General features: G+C 46.5%; 1 protein-coding gene across 1 annotated transcript in view; it reads right to left on the reverse strand.

The window, feature by feature from the left end:
- The window catches only part of HS3ST2 (heparan sulfate-glucosamine 3-sulfotransferase 2), a 94,837-nt gene that overhangs the window by 44,376 nt on the left and 25,724 nt on the right, over positions 1-24,737 (reverse strand). The window lies entirely within an intron of this gene.

Below are 24,737 nucleotides of genomic sequence, written 5' to 3' on the forward strand. Positions count from 1 at the left end.
GGTTGCTGGAAGGACTGTGGGTGGGGGGCTGGGCTAAATGGGTAAGGGGCATTAAGGAATCTACTCCTGAAATCATTGTTGCACTAGATGCTAACTAACTTGGATGTAAATTTAAAAAGAAAAAAAAGAAAAAAAAGAAACCAACACTAGGGCCCCAGGTAGAGAAGTGGAATGCCTAAAAAGTCCGTGTTTGGGATTCTGTGAGAGGAGATGCAGGAGAATCTTGTGTCTGGGGTCCAGAGGTGCCCCCTCCTCCACTCAGCGGAGCAGCCCATCATCCGGTGGTGGCGCCGGAACGGCAAGGAAAGACACCCGCCAGGTCAGACCCAGCAAGGGTCAGTGGGACAGGCTGGCTGGCCTGCTGGCTGCACACCTCACCTAAAGACAAAAGCATTTCTCTCTACCTGCTTGTTAGAAAGCAAAGATGTGGGTCCACCATTGCCCAATTTTCCCATTTTTCAAGACCGGCCAGAAATTTACTGATACCATGTGCTACTTTTAAGTCAGCACCCAGCGGGAAAAAAATTTTTTTCCTCAAAATACCATGTGAGCCAAACAAAACTTGTCTGGGCCAAATATTGCCCAAGAGCAGCATTTGCTACATTTGGTATAGAAGATAAAACTCAGGGTAAATGACAATAAAAATCAGAATGAGTTTAAGGGGGAACCTATCTCCTGGAAAATAAGTCTGGAATAATCATCTTTAGGGTCGATATGAGAAGTGAAGGGTGGATTATTAAATAGTCTCTCACTTGGGTTTATCTCCAGGGCTGCCATTTGACATCCTAATACTCAGTTGACAAATCGCAAAGCTGTCCCACTTCTGTGTAGAGAGCAGATTTACAAGCCAAGTTCTGAAATTTTCGTCTCGGAGCGTCTGCTGTGTCGCTGGTTCTTTGGGTACCTACAGTATACAGATCTCATTCCCATCAACAACAAACAGACTGTCTGGGGAAGCACAAGGCACCATCTGTAACCGTTCCACTGGCACCCAGTGAAATGTCTGCGTGCCCGGTCAGTTCCCCACAGGGCTCTTCCAGGCCTGTGTGCACCTCCCAGGCGAGGCTCCCCTGGCCCTGGAAATGAATTCTGGTCCCCGCAAAACATCACAGTCGGGAGCCACACAGGTTTCTAGCCAGTGAAGTGTTTCCAACAGCGGCTGCTCTCAGTGTAGGAGCCTCACGAGCTTTCCTGGAACTCGGCTTCCAAATTCCAGGCCCCTGAGGTGGGTTGGGGGTGGGGAAGGATAATGGACCAGGTTCCTTCATTCATCAAATATTTACTGAGCATCTACATATGCCAGGCCCATGTTCCAGAGACCAGGAGGAGACTGAAAAGAAGAGATGAAAATCCCTGCCTTCGTGGGGATTGTGTTGTTTTGGGGAGCTGGACAATAAACAAGTGAATAAAAACCAAATGTACATCATTTAGAGGATTCCAAATGCTAAGGAGAATAAATAAAGTGGGAACAGGAAGGTTCAAGTTTACAAAGGCCATTCAAGGAAGGCTTTGCTCAGAAGGGGTGTTTGAGCAGAGACTCGAAGGGAGGGAGGGAGCGGGGCATGAGGCTCTCCGAGGAGCGGGCAGTGCAGGCGGAGGTGCAAACACAGGTGCCCGGTCCCCAGTCCCCGAGGTGGAGGTGGGTCGTGCTCAGAGTGGAAAGGAAGCCAGTGTTCCCGGCACAGAAGGGGCAAGGCAGAGAGTGCCGGGAGAGCAGATCAGAGACAAACTGGAAGAAGCGGGGGTGCAGGACCTTGGAGGTCATCGAAGGACTTGGATGTTTACTCTGAAGGAAATGAGCAGCAGAGGAGTGACCTGATGTGACTTACGTCTTAGCAGCTCCCACAGGCTGCAGTGCAGGGGGTGGATGGGCTAGAAAGGGGCAGCAGCAAGAATCAGGAGGCTGTTCAGCGTCCTTCACAAAAGAGATGATGGTGGTGTGTCTGAGAAGCAGTCAGATTGCGGGGACATCCTAGTCCCCAAAGCCTCAGTTACTCCACCCACCACAGCCTATCGGGCATTCCTGGTGGGATTCGGGGGGGGGGGGGGGGGCCCGGCATGGATTCCCTGAAATTGTCAGCAACATGTTGTTTGTGTCTGGTACGCATCTGGGAGGGTCAGCATAGGCAGTGCATCCCAGGGACTGTAAACTGTGCTCTACAGTCAAATGGCCTGAGTCCAGATCATCCTCTATAACCCTAGGCAAGCTTTGAAACCTCTAAGCCTGAGGATCCTCACCTGTAAACACAAGGATATGAATAACTGTACCCACCTTGTGAGTTTAACATGAGAATTTAAGGCTATGTTTGTAAAACACTTCATAGTAAGTGCTCAATATACATCAGCTATTTTTTTAATCCAATTTTCTGAAGGCATTGGTGACCCAAATAAGGCTGAGATGCCAAGACCTTAGACCTCAGCTGGACCACAGGTGATGTAAAAGGGTTCCTTCTGCTCCCCCGGCTCAAATTAAAAGCAGGCTGAAGATCTGGGGGGTATGGTCCAGGCCTGCTCTATAATCTTAAACCAGGAAACTGAGTCTTGGGTGGGTTTAAGTAGTTTGCAAAAACCTACCCAAGATCACAGAGCTTTTAGAAACTGGCAGAGCTGGCTTCGAACCCACAGCTGTCGAATGCTAAAGCCCTATCGTTAACAAGGCCACACCACCTCCCGAATGTGGTAGAGGACTTCTCAAAGGTTTGTCCAGCAGGGCTGGCGAGGTGGCCTCTAACAAACAGCAAAGGCAGCACCAGCCCTGCCTTGGGAGGGCTAGTTTTCCAGAGACCCCTTCTCTGGCTTCACTGGGCCTCCTTCTGTTCTTCGAACAACATAAATCCCAGCTGCAGCTCTCACTGTGTAATACCTGTCAGGAAAATGCTAATTTCATTGCAGGTCCCACTGCTGCTCAGATGATCACAAACAGGTCCATCAAAAATCCTCAAGGGACAGCATTTCCAAGTGATTCCCCCTGTAGACTCTACCGGTGGAGCCTCTTAAAACTGCTGCTTCATTAATGGGCCATCTTCATACTTGTTAATGTCTAATTACTGACACTAATGGGCCCATGTATTTTAAAAATGAAATTATGGGTTTTATTCAATTAGGAATTGCTGAATAAATCTGGCAGGGGACACAAAGGACTGGTAGTTAAAGAGACACCCCCAGCTCGGGAGACCCCAGGATGCTGTGGCAGCACAATTAACTCCCAAAAGAAACAAACCAACGCCCGGAATTGTAAGATGGGGCACGGTTGTGGACGAATTCATCTTTAGATGAACAGCAGTCCTGGGGAGGGCCCAGGCTCAGAAATGGCTCTGAAACTTAACTGCTGCTGACTTTAAAATATTTCCTGACTTTGCATTCTCTGGCTGATTTACATGGAAATAACACACCGGCTAAGTAGAAAGGGAAAACAGGGAAGATCCTGCTAAACCCACCAAGCAGAGATAAACACTATTAACAGTGTGGTGTATATTCCTCCAGACTTTTTATGTTTCTATTTGAGTGATTCTGCACATATCGAGAATTTTCGGAGAGTAAAGAGAATCGCACTCAATGAATGCGGTGTTCCAAAACTTTTTACAACTTGTTAATACACACTGGATGATATTTCATATTAACAGTTTGCATTCATGTATGTACTTCATTTATGTCAACTGTTGCACCATATTCTGTAACAATCTCCTACGTTAGATATTTGGCTGTTTGCATTTATTTTTTTGACAATTATTTTTGAGAGAGTGAGAGAGAGCGAGAGAGAGCAAGAGAGAGCGAGCGAACACAAGTGGGGGAGGGGCAGAGAGAGAGAAGGAGACACAGAATCCAAAGCAGGCTCCAGCCTCCAAGCTGCCAGCACAGAGCCCGACGCGGGGCTCAAACCCACGAACCACGAGATCATGACCTGGGCCGAAGTCAGATGCTTAAATGACTGAGCCACCCAGGCATCCCTGCGTTTTTAAATATTCAAACAAAACTAAAACATGTTCGAGGTGAAAATCTATTCTTCCTTTCCTTGAAACGGTTTTTCTAAAAAGCAGAATTTCTGGGTGTGACTAAGTCTAATCAGGCTTCTCAACAAACCACCACCTTCCCTTCTAGAATAGTTACACCAATTGGTATCCAAAATAGCACTAGAAGAGGATAGTTTTCACATTTCCCAACTTCACAGGTCAAAGAATGCTACCAAAATTTGACTTTTTTCTCAGGACTACTGAATGGGGCATTTTTCCTTCCTTTGTAAATTGTCCGTTTGTATTTCTGCCTTTGCACACTCTGTGCTCTGTCCTCTATTACTTGGGCTGCCTTCTGCTCTACCTTTGTGAATTTTTCTTAGCGTAAAAATGTCTTTACACTTTCATGTAGTCCAATTTCTTAGCTGTCTCCTTTATGTTTTCTGTCTTGGGTGTCGTGTTTTGAAATTTTTTACCATTCGGTGACTATAAAGTGGTTTTATCTTTAAAATCTAAATCTGTGATGACGTTTAGGCGTGCTGATACATGTGAAGGAAGATTTCTTTTCTGAATGGCTAGCCAGTTGTCCCAGCACCGTCTGTTGGATAAATCTTCTCCATTGATCTAAATGTCACCCTATCATATATTAAATTCAAATTTTTATGGATTTTGTCTATTCCACTGATCTTTCATAACCATACTACTCTTTTAATTATTACAAATGTAGACTTTAATATAACAATCTTACTCCCCGTGTTTACCATCTTCTCCAGTGCTCACGCGGATCTCCAGATGAACCTTCAAAGTCAAGGTTTTTAAAAAAACAGAAAAAAGAAGTCAAGGTTTTTTCTTTTCATGGAGTTTCCATTTCACTGAATAAAAGGAACTGAAGAAGAATTGACATCCAGGTATGTGCCAGACTACTCACTTACTCAGACCTTCTGTTTACAGTATCTAGTAAAGTTCTATGATTTCCTTCATACAGATTCATTGTGTGTATTTATTTAAGTGTTTAACGTTTTTGTTTCTGTTATAAACCACCTTCCCACAACACACACACACCATATTATTGAACTGGCTACTGCGTATGTGCGTGTGTGTTTCCCTGTTTGCCAAACTTTGCTACGCTTTCTTATTCCTTCTAACAGACTGCCAGTTCTGTTTGGCTTTGTGCACACACAATACCATCATCTGCTATTTCTTGGGGAAAAAAATGACTCCTTTTCAGGATTTGTGTCTATTTTCTCTTTTTTCTTTTCTTATTGCATTGGTGATACCTTCTACAATGATAGTAGGTAAATACACTTATTCTAGTGCTGATCTGGGCTTTCAACGTGATGCAGGGAGTCAATCAGATAAATAAAAAAAGAGCATTCTCCAGTCCTAATTCAGTATTTTGTGACCACTGACTTCCAGCGATGTCTAACTTAAAAGCCATCCAAATTCAGCTTTTTTCTTTCTTTTCACCTGCTGTAGTGCCTTGATGGCGTTGGCAGGCATCCTGACGACAAGCTAGTCTTAGTGCTCTTGGAAGAAATACTACGTGGCTATGCCATGGTCCCCTTTTATTCTCTAGATACGTATTTCTTTTTGCTAATTTAGCTGAATACTATTTGCTCCTGCATCAGTCAGGTTTTCTGCGTCTGTATTCAGCATCTGGTATCAGGGCAATCTGGCTACTTGCTAGTAAAATAAACAGGGAAATATGTTTTTCATACATATGTCTGGAACAGCATAAAGAATCCAGTTCCCTGAGGATCTGACTGAACTCATACATCAAATATTTTTGGTCTAGCAGCTTTGGGGGCCATTATTTGCAAATATGTACACATCAGTACATTTTCAGTTTTTCTATATCTTTTTGAGTCAGTTTTTTCCCCAGAGGACCATCTGCTTAAATGAGGTTTTCCCTAATAAGTGCGATAAGTATTTTTTAAATCTGTTTTGCCTTTCTAACATTGTGCACGTGAGGGTTTTTTCTCCCTTGATTTACCTATCCAGAGACCTATTCTGCCTTTTAAAAAAAGCAGTACTTGGGGATATTAGCCATAGGGTCTTGAGGGCCATGCTCCTGGAAGAAGTAGTGAGTGGGTGATTTGTACGCCCGCAGTCACTACGAAAGGTCTATTCCAGGCTGACACCTCCCTCTTGATGAGCAGCCCCTCACCCACAGGACTGCCCCCCTGTGGCCACGTTTGGACTGCAGAGCCTTCCCCTCACTGATCTGGGCTGGACCAGGGGCAGACACGTGGTTCAGGCTACAGCAGCCAAACAGACAATCTCTCCTGGGAACGTGGAACTGAGCATCAGAGATGCCAGCGCATGTCTGTCATTTGCTCAAACAGGTAACTACTGCCTTGGTCCCTGGCTGCAGTGCTTTGTGAGGTGCCGCCATATTTCCTATACTTAGTTCCATGAAATATCCCTGTAATTCTCTAATAAATCCCATTTTCTGCTTTACCTTGAATAAGGGCCTTCCCCTTGTGCACTCCTTAGATAAGACCCTCATAGAGCTTAGCAAAGCCTTGCTTTTTCAGGTTTTCTGGCCTTAGCCCAGAAGCCCAAAGCCCTCCACATATGGACCCCCCAATAATGGCACGTGCCCCGGGTTCTGCCTCTCTGCCTGTGCCCTGCCTTGATCTCCCCATGTGACCCCTCATGATGTGCCGTGTACTTCCTCCACGACCCGTGTGTCATTAATGTCTCTATTCCAATTTCTCTTGTGGTCTCTTGTTGAACCTCCTCACCATCTGGCGCCCTGTGCTCCACTTGACAAACGTTCATTTTGCAAAGTCCTAACACGTGGTCACAAGAGCTCCATGATTAGGGGCTTTCAGATGAAGTGAGGAACCTGCCAAACTCAACACAGGAAGGAACGCTGGAGCCTGATCACGGGTGCCAGGAGTTATGATGAGTCAAGAGGGTGGTGGCCATTTGCCACTGAACTTCTTGCATGGCCTGGAAAACTATGGGTTGTGCTAAAAAACTAACCACAACCTGAAACAAAAAGGGGAGAGAATTTTCGCCACAAAATGGGAAGATGCAGACCCAGTGGGACCCAGGGGTTCAGATGACGCCCTCGGAGCTTGGGCTCTCTCTGCTCTTCTCAGATCTGACTCCCTCATTGTTTTACCCACGTGGCAGGACCAGACATCCTACTGGCCCAACAACCCCAGCAAAGAATGCGGGCATCCTGATGACTCTGTCAGGACTGTCCTGAGGCAGACACTACTGCTGGCTAGTGCCGAGAACCAATCGCCACTCCCGGGGCGGGGAATGGACGTTCTCAGATGTGTGAGACCTGGAGGTGGGTGTGAGGGCAGAGGTGCAAAAAGCTGGGCGGTGGTGCATAGACTGAGATTTCAGTTGGAGGGGTAGGTGGTGGAAATAATCATAGAAGTCTCAACCACATGCCTTCATCTCAAGGGTCACAAGGTTGCTTTTTATTTTGTTTTATCCCAGGTGGAGTTGTTTCCTGTCAAGTTCCAGTTCACAGGACGAGGCAGACTGGGCCCAGGAATTCCTAGGACACACTGGCACTGGCAGGTATTGATTGTCACTTTTGCCCCATTGCATCTTAAAGGCAGCACGGGACAGCAAAATCGTTATCTGCTTTCTCTGCTTTTAGCGGGTTCATGGGGAAAGTAATAAAGTCTAACTAAATAGGGATACCATAAATTCAAAAGCAAACACTGTCATTTTAGTCATGGCCATTTAAGAAGTGTAACTCAAGTTTCCCTTGGCATCTACTGTCTTCCAAGCTGTCCTAGGTACCAGAGACACCTGCAGTGAATGGAGCAGTCCTGGGTCCTGCTCTCACAGGCTGCCTTCCGCGTTCCCATAGGACACATTCCAAAGCTTTCTCTCCAGCCCATCCTCCTTTTCTCTTGGCTGTCAGCCCTGCTCAACTTCTCTGGAAAAATGAGAGCCACCAACCACGCCTTGCTACCCCCTGAGCCTGGGCACGTCACAGACGTGGAGAAAGCTTGTTCTCCGGCCGGCCTCCTGCGAACAGGCTCTGATCCACAAGGACAGCAGTGGGGGCCGCAGAAGGTGTCTGAGTGTTCCAAGTCTAAATGATCCAGCAGCCCGGGGTGGGTAAGCTCAAGCACTACAGGAACCAGGCAGGTAATGGAAACGGAGAAGATGGGAAAAGTTAAGACAATCGATGCCAAGTGCCGGGATTGCAGGAGTAACAGGTGGCTGGTTAGTTTGCCTTTAAAACACCGTGGGAGGCCAATCAAACCACTTCAACAGATCCACAGGCTCCAGCCAGAGCCACGGTCTGCCAGCCTGCAACCTGTATGGCTGCTTCTCTTCAAAGAAATGGAGGAGAAGCCTGCCTTGCGAATGAGACACCCACACCAGCTGCCTTTAGATCCTGAAACAAGAATGTCTAATTGGCCCGTGAGTCCATTCATTCATGCATTTATTCTACAAATGCTTACTGAGCACCTAGGGAGCGCAGGGTGCTGTGCTAGGCATGAAAAACGATGGTGGTAAAGGAAACCCCGCTGTCACAACGCTCCTGTTGCTGAGGTGGGGGTGGACAAGGAGTGAAAATCTAACAGGTACGTGAAATGTGTTAAAAAGAAAATAAACAGCACAGGAGAGGCTACTTTGGACAGAAAAGGTCTCTCCGATGGGATATACTGGGATCGGCTGTGAAGACGACCGGGAAGCAGGGCACTCCAGGGAACAAGGGCGACTGAGGTGGGGAAGCAGTTCAGCGGGTTCAGGAAACACAGGAGGCCAGCAGCGAGAGCGCAGTGGGCAAGTGGGCACAGGAGGCGAGGCTCAGAGGCTGGCGGTGGCCAAGGTCTGAGAGGCCGAGGTAAGAGGTTTGTATCTCATTACTTGGAAGCTCCACTGACTTGAGAAGGAGGCTCCCTCCCCACCTCTAGATTAAAATTTGATTAGCAGTCAGAGGCCTGCTGAGAGTGGCTGCCTCTGAGAGACGACTAAGGCTGGTCCTGGGACTGTGGCTCCTCTGACACCCAGTCACCTCACCCCCCCCCACAGACACCTGGGGCACAGCCCGGCCCAACGGGTGTCTCTGAAACAAGAACCACCTGCCCAGCAGGTACAGATGTCCACGCAGTTTGCACCAGCAGTGGACTGGGCTCGGCTCTGTCCAGCCGCTGCAAGATACAAGCAGAGACACGGCGGAGACTGCTGCCCACGGGCCTGGAGCCCCTGGTGGACCCCCAGAGTGGGCTGGGGCCCTGGAGGCCAAAACAGTAGCTTCCACATCCAAAGCCCGGGACGAGACTGGCTGTCTCAGCCATTCCCTCCACAAAGATTCACTGAGAACCTACGATGTGCCAGAAGTGGGTCCACGCAGTAGGGACGGCCCCAGTGAGCAAACAAGCCAATTCCTACCAAGAGGGGGAGAGACGCCCTTCCCCCAAAGCAAATTATATCTCACAAAGCGGTCACTGCTCTGAAGGAAAGTAAAGCACAAGTGGGATGGGGAATTCCGACGCATACGGAAGGGCGGTCGCAACTTCAAATAGAGCGGTCAGGGAGAGTCGCACACTGAAGCAGATTTGAGTGAAGCAGGGGAGCAAGGCCCGTGGCTATCCTGGGGGAGAGGAGTCCGGCGAAGGGCGATTGTGAGGCTGGGTGTGCCTGGCACGCTTGGGGAGGAGCGACGTGCTGGACGTCGGCGGTGGGGTGGGGGGTCCGGCGGACCTGGGGCTGCGCATCATCAGAACTCCGGCTCTGCAGCCCCCTTGTCCCACTCACTACCTGTCAGGCCCAGGTACTGCTGGAGATTAAGATTTCAGGTTTACTTCAGCTACAAAGCCGCAGGTTATAGATTGCTGGAAACTTCCGTCAAGACGGGCAGTGGGAATTCTGAAGGCAGACGTGGACACTTCGTCTAAGAGGCCTGCTCTGGCTTGAGACTAAGACAGGAGGGTGAGCATGGTGGAGTCTTGATGTAAAAGCCCAGAAAGGAGATCAGCAAAGTCTGGCAGCTGCTACACCAAAAATGAGAATGAGTGGTAAAGTTTTCATTCAATTATATTCGCAACAAATAATTACAGAGCAGGTACTAAATTCAGTCGCCTAGCCCTCTGCAAATGTGTGTCTCCAGTATCTCTTCCAAAATGATGAGAGGTGGTTTGCTTTGTTTGCAGACAGGAACAAGACCCGTGAGTGGTGCCAAACACCTCATACCTGTCTCTGTTGTGAGGGCCCGGCTCTTTCCAGAGCATGGTGCCGGGAACATCTGCTGGGGAAAATTGGGAGAGGAGACAGGATCCGAAAACAAGAACAGAGTGGTTTCATCCTACTCCCAACCGGCAAGACTTTGGGCTTTCTGTATTATACTGATGTAGCACTCTGCAATCCATGTGGTGAATTCATGATCATCATCCCACAGAAGGCCAGCGAAGAGAGCCATTTCCCTCCTTTTACAACACAGGAACGGGCTCAGAGGGGTAAAGGGACCTGTCTGAGATCACACAGTACAAAGCAGGGACTTGAACCCAGGCTGACGGGACGTTTCATGCTCTTTCTCGTCAGGTTTCCTTGCTAAATTGACTACCTCCCCAGAATAGCTCGCTCCTCAAATAGAAAAAAACGGTTCTAAAATAGGTCTTCCTAGAATTATATTCATAATAATACAGTAATCTAATTATCCCGTACTTCATGATTCGAGAATGTAAAACACCTTGGTCGTTTCAGCAGCTGAATTTTCTGGTTCAAAGACAAGGGCCGTCCACACCACAAATGTGTTTATGCAGATCTGCCTCCACAGTCCCTGAGCCGCTCAAGGGGGCCAAGCTGGGTGTGGTCCTCTCACCCCTGGTGTCTCGCGCCCGGCGCCTTGGAGACGTCAGGGAAGGTCTGCAAAACGAATGAATGAGCAGCAACACAAAAGCCATCCTACTTGATGGTCCCTTACAGCTCTCCTTCAGCTCCCCTCCGATGCACCGAGTGGCTTATTAATTATGGATGGAAACGGAGGCTCTGAAACAGGAGCTGATGTGGGTATAATCACACCCTGTGTTTGCATGATCATAAGTAGATTATTAAAAATGGATAAGGCAGCCATAATTGGGCTCCAGCCTACCAGAAATCTTAGAGGAAGCAGACGGAGCATTTGGGCATTTTCTGTGCTTTAATCTAAACCAGCAGAAAAAAACAAATTGATTGGAAGATTGTCTTTCACGTTCCATTACTGATGTGCGGGCTATCATTAGCAAAGGGATCACTGCAAAAGCTTTCCCCAGCATGGAATCAGAGATGGGGGGATTTTATTTAGAGAGAGTCAAACTTTGTTCTGTTTGTCAGGCTCTTCTGAGAGTTTGGGCATTTGGCCAAAGTTGTAAGTGAATTTTTCCCCAAACACATTTCCCTTTCATTTTGAAATGGGCCCGGAAAGGAAATGATATTAACGCGTTTTCCACTGTTTATGCTTTAAAATCATCTCGAATACTCATCGAGAGGCTTTGCTGGGAATAAGAAGGGGGTGCTTTCTTAAAGAGAAATCATCCAGCATAACGTACGTGCAGAAAGATGCAGGCTATTTTCTCATATAAAAATTATGACCGTGGAAACCCATGGTTAACAAGTAAATACATGTAAATAACCAAGGAAGACAATTTAAGTTTATTTACTTACTTTTGAGAGAGAGAGAGAGAGAGAGAGAGAGAGAGAGCGAGCGAGCGCGCGCACACCCAGGGGAGGGGCAGAAAGAGAGGGAGAGACAGAATCCCAAGCAGGCTCCACGCCCGATGCGGGCCTCGAACTCATGAACCATGAGATCATGACCTGAGCCGAAACCAAGATTCTGATGTTCAACTGACTGAGCCACCCAGGAGCCCCAAGGAAGGCCATTTACTGAGTGCTTATACCATATTATGAGGCATGTATTACCATCTCCACTTTACAGAAGAGAAAACAAAGGTTTGAGGTCAAGTGACAAAGCCAAAACTGAACCCAGCCCTGTCTGAATCCACATTGCACGGTCATCCACAGTTGTTGTACAAATGGGAGTCATTAAAATTAATACTATTTTGTCACTGTCCTTAGCATTAGGAAATACCATATAAAGTCATGGGTGTGAGACCAAACAGAATCTTTTTTTTTAAAACACACAGGTGTTATTTAGCCTCTCTGAACCTTACGTTCCTCACTTATAAAATGGGGGTGATAGTAACATATATCTGGGGGGGTTGTTGTAAGGATTAAATGACATAGCATATATAAAACACCCAGGGAAGCACCTCATATATTATGTTATATATTAGTATTGAATAAAAGGTTATTGAAATTACGTAGCAACTGTTGAAATGTTTTTATTCTTACAATTGAATGATACCCTCAGGCATCCGATCTAAGGGGTGGAAAAGCCTACAGAAATTACTCAGCCCTTCTCCCTCCTATAAAGGCCCAGAGGAGAGACATGACATGACAGAGAAAAATCCAGATTGCTGCTTCCTGGGGTCCTCTGAAGTTACTACCAGCCTGATGATCTATCGGCTACCACATGGAAGCAGACATGAGCCCCTCCTGCTCTTCCAGGGCCTAACCCACTGGTACCAGAATGGACTTACCCCCATTCTCTACCACCAGAAATGCTAAGAGGTAAGGCATGGGGAAAGCATGGTTTCTTAGGGTGTATGTTTGGGGGCTAAGCACGGGGGCAGGGGAGAAGAATCATCCTATGTTAGCAATAAGGTTTCTACTTCTGAGAAATGACACGAGGACTTACATATTTGAACATGCAAAAGCAAGCTAAAGAAACCACATCAGGCCTGGTAGCTCAGGAAAAGGAACTGCAGCTTGCCAAAAGAACCACTGAGTAACAAGATCGTAAGAGGCCTGCTATTTGATACTAGCCTCTAAGGCGCCTTTATGCAGTTAGCAAAAGATGCCCCATCTGATACTTCCATCTGTCAGAAAACTAAAAGTTATACAAATCTATACGATCTATGATATGACTTGGGCTCCAGGGGATGTGACATGGTTGTATTGTGCACAACATGCCCAACCATACAGAGCAGCCCTGTTAGGTAAGTTCACAGCTTGCTAGTCTGTGGAAACAGAAGTTTTACAGAATTAAATAGAGAAGTCTTCTGTAATGGACATCTACTGTCCATGCCACTACCATTCATTCATCCATCTTACAGTAACAGTACCCAAACATTTCTTTTCAGGATTTGGATGTGGCAGATTTCAGTCCCTGCTTGAGAAGTGGGCATATAACCCATGCCTAAACTGGGCAGGAAATCCCACCCACTATGTGAAGAGAGTGGTTCGAAGAGGAGCACATGACCTAATCAGAGTCAATGAGTCTACAAGCAGATTCTTCCTGAAAATGCTGGGAGAACAGAGAATGTTCCTTCTGTTTTTGGAACTGTAAAGATATGAAGGCTGAACCTATAGTGGGCATCTTGCCATCATAGAAAGCCTGAGAATCCTGAGAATGGAGGGGAAGGAAGGAGAGACAGACAGACAGACAGACAGACACTTGATGCACTGTTTCGAATACCCCTGAACCCAGCCATCCCTGAAGCCACTATAACTCTCAAACACTTCAGTTACATGAGACAATAAATTCTCTTTTGCTTAAGCCAGTCTGGGTTTGTTTTTATGTCACTCCCACACAAGAGTCCCAAGCTTTGCAAAAACCCTCACCGTGAGGGCTCTGGACACCTGGGGTGTTGGAACCATGCCATGGTGCCCTTGTCAAATGTGGAGAAGTCCCAATCCAGTGCTGGGACTGTCTGTGGCCTTCTCTTCCTTCTCTGTTCCCCCAGGATGCTCAATCCCTGAACTTGCAAAATCTTCCAGCTCAGGATCCAGGATGGGGGTGTGGTTACTAGAAGAGTCCACTCACCTCCACGTGAGAGGAAATGCCAGACCTGGATAGAAGTCTCATCAACTAAAAATACTGAAAAAACATGAAGCCTATGAGAAGTGAGTCATAAAATGGGCAGGAAAAACATGCTTTTGAAAATGATTTTCTGCAGGAAACAGAAGCAAATTCCAATAGCATTTACTTCGTACTTGTCATAAAATTAAAGAAAATGCAGACATCGTGAATCAAAAACATAGATGAGATTTAAAAAGAGATGAAAATCATTATGGTTTTGAGGCAGAAAGAAATTAAACTATTTAACAATGCATTTTGTCCAGTAATAGCTAAATTAGCAATGCAGAAAAGCAATTCGCTGGCAAAAAGGCCAAGCTTGAGAAAGTGAACCAGGATTCAGAAGCGAAAATGGTGAGGGACGGGAGATACCCAAAGACAAGGCATGTGACATCACACATGCAAAATGCGCATCAATGAACAAAATACCAAAACAAATGTAGCAGGAGCAATGTTTGATACAAGAAAAAAGTTTCCTGAAATAAAGATAAACCAAATCTGTGCTTCAAAACGAATGCAAATCCTATCAGAAAAAAAAAAATTCATAAAGAGACACTAAAGCCTAGACGCATATCCTGGTTAAAGTTCTAACTTCGAGGAAAAGAACTCAACAGATTCTCAGGACAAGAGCTTACCTACAGAGGAAAAAAGTCAGATGTCACCTCTGTGGCATCAGACAGAAGGCAATGTCTAGTTTTGAGGGTCCTGGAAGCCGCTGGCAAGCCCAGCACTCTCCACACACAGCCAGGCTGCTGTCCCCATGTGCAGTAACAGGACAGTTTCAGCTACAGAAGGCTCAGAACGCTCAATACTTACATTCTATACCATTGAACTAATCCTCCAGCCAATCATCAACTGACTCAAAATACAATGCTGAGGGGCGCCTGGGTGGCGCAGTCGGTTAAGCGTCCGACTTCAGCCAGGTCACGATCTCGCGGTCCATGAGTTTGAGCCCCGCGTTGGGCTCTGGGCTGATGGCTCAGAGCCTGGAGCCTGCTTCTGATTCTGTGTCTCCCTCTCTCTCTGCCCCTCCCCCATTGATGCTCTGTCTCTCTCTGTCCCAAAAATAAATAAAAAACGTTGAAAAAAAAATACAATGCTGAGACCACGTGTGTCTGTGCTTATAAATGAAAAGCTGGATGAAATGGATGTTTTTGTAGGAAAAGGTAAATCACCAAAATCGTCTCCAGAAGAGTCACCCTGCTTAGACCAATAAGCCTGCCAGGCTTCTTGCTCCACAGACAGCCGGCCCCAGCGGATACCCAGTCTCCATGGATTTTATCTGCTTTGTCTGCCAGTGCTGGGGACATGCCTTCCATGGAGCTTTTCTGTGCATGGCAGCCTTCCAGGCTTGGAGGAAGCCCAACCACCATGCCCGCTTCTGCATTACAAATCTCGGCCTGCCCGTGGCCCCGTCCCCTCCTCTCAGGATGGGGAGAGTGACGCTGCCTGCATGCACCTTCACACCAACCTCAGGGCCACCAGTCCAGCAGGGATTCCTTACAGTTTCTACCAAACAGGTGACGCTACTCGCAGAACAGGATCCAAAACCAATGCAAGACTTTCCTCCTGTTGTGTTGACTATTCTCATGGGAGTGTGTGTGTGTGTGTGGGGGGGCTGGGGCGGGGAGGAGGCGGAAACTGGGGGAGGGAGAAAACATCAGTGCCTGTTTTCTCCAACAGTCCGGGATTCTCTTTTACCCATTCACGGCCTCCTGAAATAGCAGCAGTAGAAATTTTTTTCCAAACCCCTTCTCTTCTCTATGGAAGAATTTATTGAGAGTCCAAACCACATGGACATAAAAAAGCTAGACAGAAATGAGTAAATACTATATAAGACATTGGATGATTCGGGCTATGTGAAGTCTAGGAACAGGCAAAATTAACCTTAGGTAACAGAAGACAGAATAGTGATTACCTCTGAGGGGGTAGTGATTGCCTGGAGAGGGGCACAAAGGGACTTTCTGAGCTGATGGAATGTTCTAGATCTTGATGTGAGTCGTGGTTACACTGGTGCATACAGATATAAAAACTGATCAAGCCATACCCTTGGGTTTGGTGCGGTTTACTGTATGCAAATTATACCTCAATTTGAAAAAAACATCCTTCCAAGTGGGTGGAAAAGGTAAGCTAATATAAAATGGAATTGCTTGTTCGGTAGGTAAAGAAAAAAAAAAGCTTCCATAATTTCTTTTGTGCAGATTAGTCAGAACCTGATCCTTTTCTCAGTTTGGGAACCAAACTACATAAAAAGATCCTAGGGGATGTGAGGATTTTATAAAGGACCAAAAGGAAACAATTTTCATCTTTACTGAGAAAGTACAGAATGAATTAGACTCCTCAGAGACACCAGTCACCACTGAATAGACGGAGTCGTCTGGGATGGAGGGGCCAGCCTGAAATGATGGGAGAAAAAACAAGCAGTAACAACCAGCTGGAGAAAAGTCTTCAGACAAACTGAACGTGACAGAGAAGGGAAGGGGCAGGTCTCGTGAGGCAGAGAGTCATTAAGGGCTTTGGGAGGCAAGGAAGAAGGAGACGTGCAGCTTGAGGGATGAATCTTTGGGGCCCAAGGTGGTACCTTCCTTCCCTCGGGGTATCTGGGGACTAGTAAGAATCTAAGCTGGTGTGGTTGGCCGCCCTTTGCTGAAGGAAATGACTGAGGACCAGTGCCAGCAAGGAGATTATGAAGTTTAGCTAAGGGGAACCATTTACGAGCTTGCGTCCTAAAACGCGGTGCCCTTATTTGCCATCCTATCTGCCACTTATTACCAACAATGCTGCATTAAAAACCTCCGCCCAAACTCAGGTTTCAAATGCTGGTCACTTATTTTTGCTCAGCTATCTATAGATAGGCGGGAAGTTTGGTGATCTAGCCCTGGGCTTCTCAACCTCAGCACTGCTGATGTTTGGGGCCAGGAAATTCTTTTCGGGGGCGGGGGGGGGACTGTCCTGTGCATGGTAGCAGTCTAGCAGTATCCCTGACCACAGAGGCCCACTAGATGCCCACAGAGCACCCTCCTCCTAGTCTCCGGACACTGTCAAATATCCCCCCGTGAGCTACCATCACCTTCAGGTGAGAACCGCTGCTCCAGGCTGAGCTTGCGCGGGGCTCACCTGTGCTTGGGTCTAAGCTTCCAGTCGGGGCCAGGCCTGCGCCACATGTCTCCCATCCTTCTAGGACCTGTTGGCTACCTGGGGCATGTTCTTGCAATGAGTGCAGAAGCACAAGGGAGCAAGCCCCGTGACCCAAGCACATTTCAAGTCTTTGTTCACGTGACATTAACACTAACATCCCTTTGGGCAAAGTGTGTCACATGACCAAAGCCAACCCTGCTGGAGTAAGGAAGCATACTATGCCATGATGGAGGGAAGAGGCGTGTGAATATTTACGGAACGGCAATCCAAACGATCCCAGCCATCAACACCATCGCTGGCGTAAAATTCTATCAGTCTAGGAAGTTCTTTATGTTTTATCTTAACGTTACCCTAGACACAGCAGGGATGTGATACAACCGGCAGGGGGTGGAGGCCTCCCATGGGTCAGGAGAATATCTATTATATCTGAGAGCTTCCTCCTTTAAGAGGATGAATTTTTATCATTATTCCTTTTTCTTTTTTAGGGAAAGAGAGAGTGTGAGTGGGGGTAAGGGGCAGAGAGAGAGAGAGGGAGAGACAATCTTAAGCAGACTCCATGTTCAGTGCAGAGCCGGATGTGGGGTTTGAACCCACAACCCTGGGATCATGACCTGAGCCAAAATCCACAGTCAGATGCATCTGACAGAGCCACACAGGCGCCCCTCATCCTTATTCCTAAATCCACATACAACAGCTGTGCCACTCCAAAGAGGGGACGCGGGCTACCACAGAGAACAAAACGACTGACTTGGAACCTGAAGACTTGAGTTCTAGTCCTTGCTTTGCTCTTTACTACCTGTTTGACCTTGGTCCTGTCCCTTGACTCCACTACAACTTTGGTTTCCTCATCTACACAATGGGGCTATGTTCGTTTCTACCCAATAGTTAATGTAAGGGTTAAGTGACGTAATGCATATAAAATGCACGTGGCTGACGGTTTGCAAGATGACCCCATCAATTCCTTGCCTCCCTGTACATACATGTCACTTCTCCCCTGCCCTTGAATCTAGACTGGCCTCAGTGACTGGCTTGCTTAAGACACAGCAAAAGTGATGTTCTGGGACTTCTGAGGCTTGGTCATAAGAAGTCTTGCAACTTCTGCATGGACTTCTTGCAATGCTTGCTCTCGAGATGCTTCTTCTCAGATTCCAGGTGCCATGCTGCCAGGAGTCCAAGCCACGTGGAGAGGCCACAGGCCATCACTCTGGTTGACAGTCCCAGCTGACTGCTGGGCACCAACTGCCAGCCGTGTGAGAGGGCCACCTTGGATGTTCCTCCCTGCAGAACCTTCAGATGATCGCGGCACCAGCTGACACATGACTGCAACTGCATGCGAGATGCTGGGCCCTGTCTGCCCCATAGAACAAGGAGCCGTGATAATAAGCTGCTGATTTAAGCGACTGGGGGGAGGGGGAGTGGGCGGGGTTGTTGGTTACACAGCACAGACAGCCGCAACAGTGTCATGCGGTAGTAAGGTATTATAGGGTTATAGCACCGTATGCAGCTAGGGGGAGCATCGCACGCATTCAACCCTACCACAGTTATCACACTGAACAACTGCTTTATGCCACTCAGTAGACACGGTCTCTTTTTCTGATAATACAGCATCCCAGTTCTGCTTTGGAGGAACCACCCTATACCTGCATGTGGTTTGGGAAGGGGTTCCCATATAGAGTTGCCGGTTTTAGTAAATTAAAATACAGGATATCCAGTCAAGCTTGAACTTCTGATAAAGAATAAATAATTATTTAGTGTAAGTACATCCCTTGTGATACTTGGGACTTCCTTATGCTAAAGATATTTTTTTATCTGAAATTCAGATTTAACTGGGGATCCTGAATTTTATTTTATGGGGGCAACCCTACTCCTGTATGCAGCCCCAGAAGTGGAAATGACCCACACTAAGATGATAGTGCATTGCAATGTCATAGCATGGTTATCACGTCAGTATGGCTATATTACTTAATCTGGGGCAATGAGAGAGGGACTCCCAGGATTTGTGTGAGAGTTATTTGAGGGGACCCTGTCCCTCTTGTTGAACTGAGTGCTGTGATGATGTGAAGCTTAGAACCTGAGGATGGAGATAACCTAGAGGGAGCAGATCCGAAAGAAGGCCCTGGACCAAGCCTTTCCTGAAGCTGCTCCCAGGCAGAAACATTAAGAGCCAGTGCACACCATTTAGCACATTCCCTTTCCACTTCTGTGGTGACCTAGGGAGCACATATCCAGAAGAGGCCTTCATGAGCTGGGTCCCTGCGTGACCATGAGATGCAGACATCCCCTGCTCATACTGAACGACAATAGCATGAGTAAGAAACCAGCCTTTGCCGTGCTAAGCCACTGACACACTGGGACTGTGTGTTACCTACAGCATAGCCTTGCCTACTCAGTGAGTGTACGTGGAGTTAGCACGAGAACTTGACAATAAAACAGGTGCCTTCCCACAGACAGAAGATGGGCCACAGCACGTCCATGTGGCAACATCTTAGTAAAAGGCTTTTTCCTCCTTCTTTTACACCATTGGTCTCTGGGTGAGCTGGCTGATCTTAAAGACATGGAGGAGGACTGAACTATTTTATTATTTTTTAAAAAATTGTTTTAATGTTTGTTTATCTGAGAGAGAGAGAGAGAGAGAGAACGAGGGGAGAGGGGCGGAAGAGGGAGACACAGAATCGGAAGCAGGCTCCAGGCTCCAAGCTGTCAGCACAGAGCCTGATGCAGGGCTCTAACTCAACGATCTGCAAGATCATGACCTGAGCCAAAGTCAGATGCTCAACCGACTGAGCCACCCAGGTGCCCCAAGACTGGACTGTTTTAAAGAGGTAAGTGTAGGTCTTCGATGAATGAGAACCAGGGAGAGAAACTCTCCACTAAATCCACTATTTCAGGCACACAGCACACTTCACGGCCCTTGGGGCGTTTAAGCACACCATGCTGAAGTTCACTCCCATTTCCTAGGTGAGAAAAATAAGGCACAGAGAGACAAAAACACCTGCCTGAATCACATGGTTTCATTGTCCAAATCTGCTGGATTTAAAATGTTTCAACATGTGAAAGCTTTTACAGATTCTCAGGGTGAATGCAAGATTTGAGAAAGCAGCTGGATAATTTTATAGCGCGTACAACCTGCTGCTAGGATGAATGCAATCAATCTAAAGGCCTCAGAAAATCACCGCCGTCCACGGGAGAGTGTCAGGGTTTCTTCACTCTGCGGCAGGCGTGGGGATAATCACCCAGCCCCGCGTCAAGTTCTGGTCTCGCTAACAGACAGCGGAGAACAAAAGGGAGGTAGAAATCTACCTGAATACACAGAGCACTTCTCTCCCAGACCAGCAGGGAGGAAGGTGAGTGAGAAGTGACAGAGTCCCCAGGACTGAATGCAGGGACACAGGGCTGGGGAGTGAGGTGATGAAGGCGTGTGGAGGCGTGCAGACTCCCCAACCGCTCAGAAGCAATCCTGAGACAATCAATCAATCAATCAATCAATCAATCACCAAAACAACCTGCCGTGTAGAAGTTCTGTTTCAGCTGGCACTTAAAGCCACCATCTTTTGCTCCAATCTATGGTGAACATCAGGGTTCGTTTCTGCTCACAGATTCTTTATTTTAGAAAGAGAGAGAGAGGGAGGGAGCATGCGTGAGTAGGAGACAGGGGCAGAGGGAGAGCGAGAATCTTAAGCAGGCTCCACGTTCAGCTGAGACCTTGACACCGGGCTTGACCTCACGATCCTGGGATCATGACCAGAGTCGAAATCAAGAGTCAGATTCTCAACCGACTGAGCCACCCAGGCGCCCCAACAAATTCTTGATGGGACACCTATAATGTGCTGAGGCCCACAGAAAACATAATCAAGAAGAGGATGCTTTAATTATTTACTGAGTATCCAGCACAGGCTCTGTACTGGGAAAAACATTTCATACTTCCTCACTTGAGTCCCTGTAACAACACTCAGAGGTCTTTTCATCCTTGTTTTCCAAATGGGGAAACTGAGGCTCAGACAGAGGATGTGACCTTGCCCAAGGTCACATGGTCCATGGAAGAGGCCCACCTGGCCCCCAGATCCATCGTCTTTCAACTCCATCTTGCTGCCGCCGTGTAACAAAGAATAATCAACAAATGCTGCATTTAAAGGGCTTATCAAGAGAGTGGAGGGGAAGACGCATATTCAAATAAGAATTACAGGATTCCAGAAAACACACGAGGCCGGCCTGATCAGGCAAGAATTCAAGGAGAAAATGAGACTCCCAACTGAACAAATGTTCATTTCTTCCTTCTTTTTTTCAAAACACTGTGTGTTGAGAGTTAATCACAGTCCTTGCTCTTTGGCTTTCTCATCACTGCTGGTCTGTGCGTGTCCCCTTTCTTACCTATTTATTAATAATGTATTCACCTCCATTCTCCTTCTCCTCTGCCATGGGCAATCCATCCTCATAGATTTAATGTGTATCTTTTTGCTTGAGTATGTTCTTGCAAAATGTATATTGTTTTGCATGTGGGTCTTTAAAAATTTACATAAGCGGTATTGTGCTGGAAATCTTGTTCCTTCTCCTGCATTTGTCAACTTGGCACTATGCTCTGCAGGTCTGTGTTGCTTTGTGTCCATCTAATCCGCTGAGTCTGCATGTGGCATAGGACTCCTCCACGCTGTGTGCCCCCACCTGTGCCCACCCACTTTCCCAGGCCGGACACTGAGGTGGTGGCCGCCTCCCCACCACCAGGACCACACCGCAGTGTCTTTGTGTCTTTTGCGGAGTTCTCTGAGAGTGTCTTTAGGCCGTCTGCCCAGGAATGGAACTCTGGAATTTGACAGGTTTTACGTGGCAGTAAGGTCAGACCGCTCCTCAGAGCTACACCTGTCTGCCTTCCTATCAGCAGGGTGGAGAGTCCTCATATTCCCATGTCCATATCAACACGTGGTGGTATTTTAATTTTTGCTAGTCTAACAGGTGTGAAATGATACCTCAAATTGTTTTAATTTTCGTATCTCCAATTATAAATGAGTTCAAATCATGCATGCAGATTTTTTTTTAACTACCTACTATGTTCTTGGTACTGTGGGTGATACTAAACACATATGTGACACTGTCCCAGGTCTTGCTAAGCTTACATGAGGATACAGAGTAAGGCCAAGCATATAACAAGGGAGGTAGTAAAGGGGGTAGGATGGGGTGCCCGGGTGGCTCAGTTGGTTAAGTGTCTAACTCTTGGTTTTGGCTCAGGTCATAATCTCATGGTTCATGGATTCCCTCCTCTCTAAATAAATAAATAAATAAATAAATAAATAAATAAATAAATAAACTTAAAAAAAAAAGGGGGGGTGGAAAGGGTTTAAAGTGAGATGCACTGAGGACACCACTGTCCAAAGCCAAAAATAATATATTAGCAGGTGTTGGCCAGTCCTCTTGGCCCAATGCAGCAACCACTAAAGGGTCCACATATCTGTTCATCTTCAAGTGGCGTCAGACCAGAAGGATCTTTTCTTAATGAAAAGGAAACTCCATTTCAAAAGACTGGGACTTTACCAAAAGTTGAATTTGCTTTAACACAAAAGCCTTCTCTTCATGGTCCTGCTATGCTGCTTATTGAAAGCAAATGTAACCATGATTAAAGAGGCATCATGAGGCCCCAAAAGCAAAGTAACCGGAGTTGATGTGAACTTCCCTATCAACAGAAGTGCTAGATAAAATATTACAATAGCAAGTGCATAGAGGAGTTTACAGAAAAGGGAAATCCCTGAATGCCAAAACTGAAGAGAACGTGGATGGTGAGAGCGTGCCACAGTGGCCCAGAGACATAACAGACCACAGACAGGCTTTAGATGAGGAGCTGTTATGTCCAAAGGAGGCCCTGCATGTGTGACCCTAAGCTCATGTGAGACTGTTACCTAGAACTGACATCCCTGCACGGAGCCGGGAAGCTACTAAGGGCTGCCATCATCGTGATAGAAGACTAGAGAAGTCTTCTCGCTGGTCCATGAGAGCCACCTGGGACTTTGCCTTTACTCAGGGCCCTGGGGAGAAAACCCAAGTCTCAAGAAACTGAAACCCTGAACTTGTGTGTAGGACATGAGTCCCAAAGCAAGAAATTAGCACAAGAGTCTGTCCTGGTGCCGAAGCAGCAGATGCGAAGTCACTCAGTAGAAACATTTCCACACCCAGGACACATGGTACTCACGGGGCAAAAACAACCCAGCTACGAATGAGCTCGCAATTTACAAATAACAAAACATGCCAGGAAATGATCCTTCATATTGGAGAGTAAGAAATATGACAAAAGGGAATGTATCTTCCCAAGAGCTGAAGATAATAAAGCAATTTAAAAGTAACTATAAAATAGATATTTTTTTTAAGTTTATTTATTTGGAGAAAGAGAGAGAGAGAGTACGCACACGTGAGCAGGTAAGAGAGGAAGAGAGACAGAATCCGAAGCAGGTGCAGAGCCCCACTCTAGGCTTGAACTCACGAACTGCAAGATCACGTCCTAAGCTGAAACCAAGAGTCAGACACTTAACCAACCGAGCCACCCACGTGCCACATAAAATAAATATATTTTCTTGAAGTGATAACTCAATTAAAAGCAAATAGGAAGCTTTTGAAAAGTGCAAAACAGGACAAAAAATAAATCTTTAACATAGTTGAAGAGATTAAAAGGAAAAAAAAAGAACACAAATGAAAAAATAGGGGGGAAAAACCCAGGCAAATCTAAGTTTTGGCAAAAGCTCTGGCCTTCCCATGTTGAATCCCTTTCTGGTTAAAAACAGATACTCTCAAACAAATGAAAACTACAAGGGAAATTGTCTATAGTTCAACACTGATGCTTTAAAAAATAATCGCTGTGCAGGAGGTCTGTTTTAGCTGGACCTAAAGTCACCATCTTTTGCTCCAATCTACAGTGAATATATGAGTTCATTTCTGTTCACAAATTGTTGTTGTTGTTTTTGGTTTTAGAGAGAGAGGGAGAGGGAGAAACAGCATGAGCAGGGGAGAGGGGCAGAGGGAGAATAGAGAAAGAGAAGCTTAAGCAGGCTCCACGCTCAGTGCAGAGCCTGACACGGGGCTCGATCCCATGACCCTGGGATCATGCCTAAAGGAGGAAAGACTAAAGGAAGGAAAACAGGAGAATGTGAAATGCTAGGAAAATTTCATTAGAGGTGCAACATGTGTCTAACAGGAGGCCCTCCAAGGAGAAAGGAGAGAATGTGGAAGCAAAACTACTCCTAGAGAGATGATGGCTGAGAATTTCCCAGAACTGACAAAAAGACATTAGCCCTCAGATTCAGGAAGCAAAATGTGTTTTGATCAAAATCAAGTAAAACATAATCCATACTAAGATACAGTGTAGGGAAACTACAGACCATCAACGAAATAGCAAAAAGCAACCAGAGATAATAGACATGTTGCCTACAAAAGAATGATGAGGTTCACGGCAAATTTCGCAATGATAGTTAGAAATTTCAGAAGATGCTAGAATTATACCTTCCAGGATTGGAGGCAGAATAACCATCGACCTAGAATTCTGTACTGCTAACACTTCATCAAGGGTGAGGGCAAAATAAAGACATTTTCAGAGGGAAAAAAAAGATATTGACAGAGATTTTACCAATGACAAGATGACTCCAGGGCATACTTCAGTAGAAAGCAATTCAACTCAGAAGGAGGAAGTGGAGAAAGAAGTGATTTGAGCAAAGTAATTAGGAGAGCCTGGATAAATCGACAGAGAGATTTACTGTCTTTTAAAAAGAAAGTAATGGGCACCTGGGTGA

Source organism: Herpailurus yagouaroundi, unplaced genomic scaffold, assembly GCF_014898765.1.
Source record: "Herpailurus yagouaroundi ecotype Mexico unplaced genomic scaffold, PumYag 222, whole genome shotgun sequence".
Taxonomy (NCBI): Eukaryota; Metazoa; Chordata; class Mammalia; order Carnivora; family Felidae; genus Herpailurus; species Herpailurus yagouaroundi.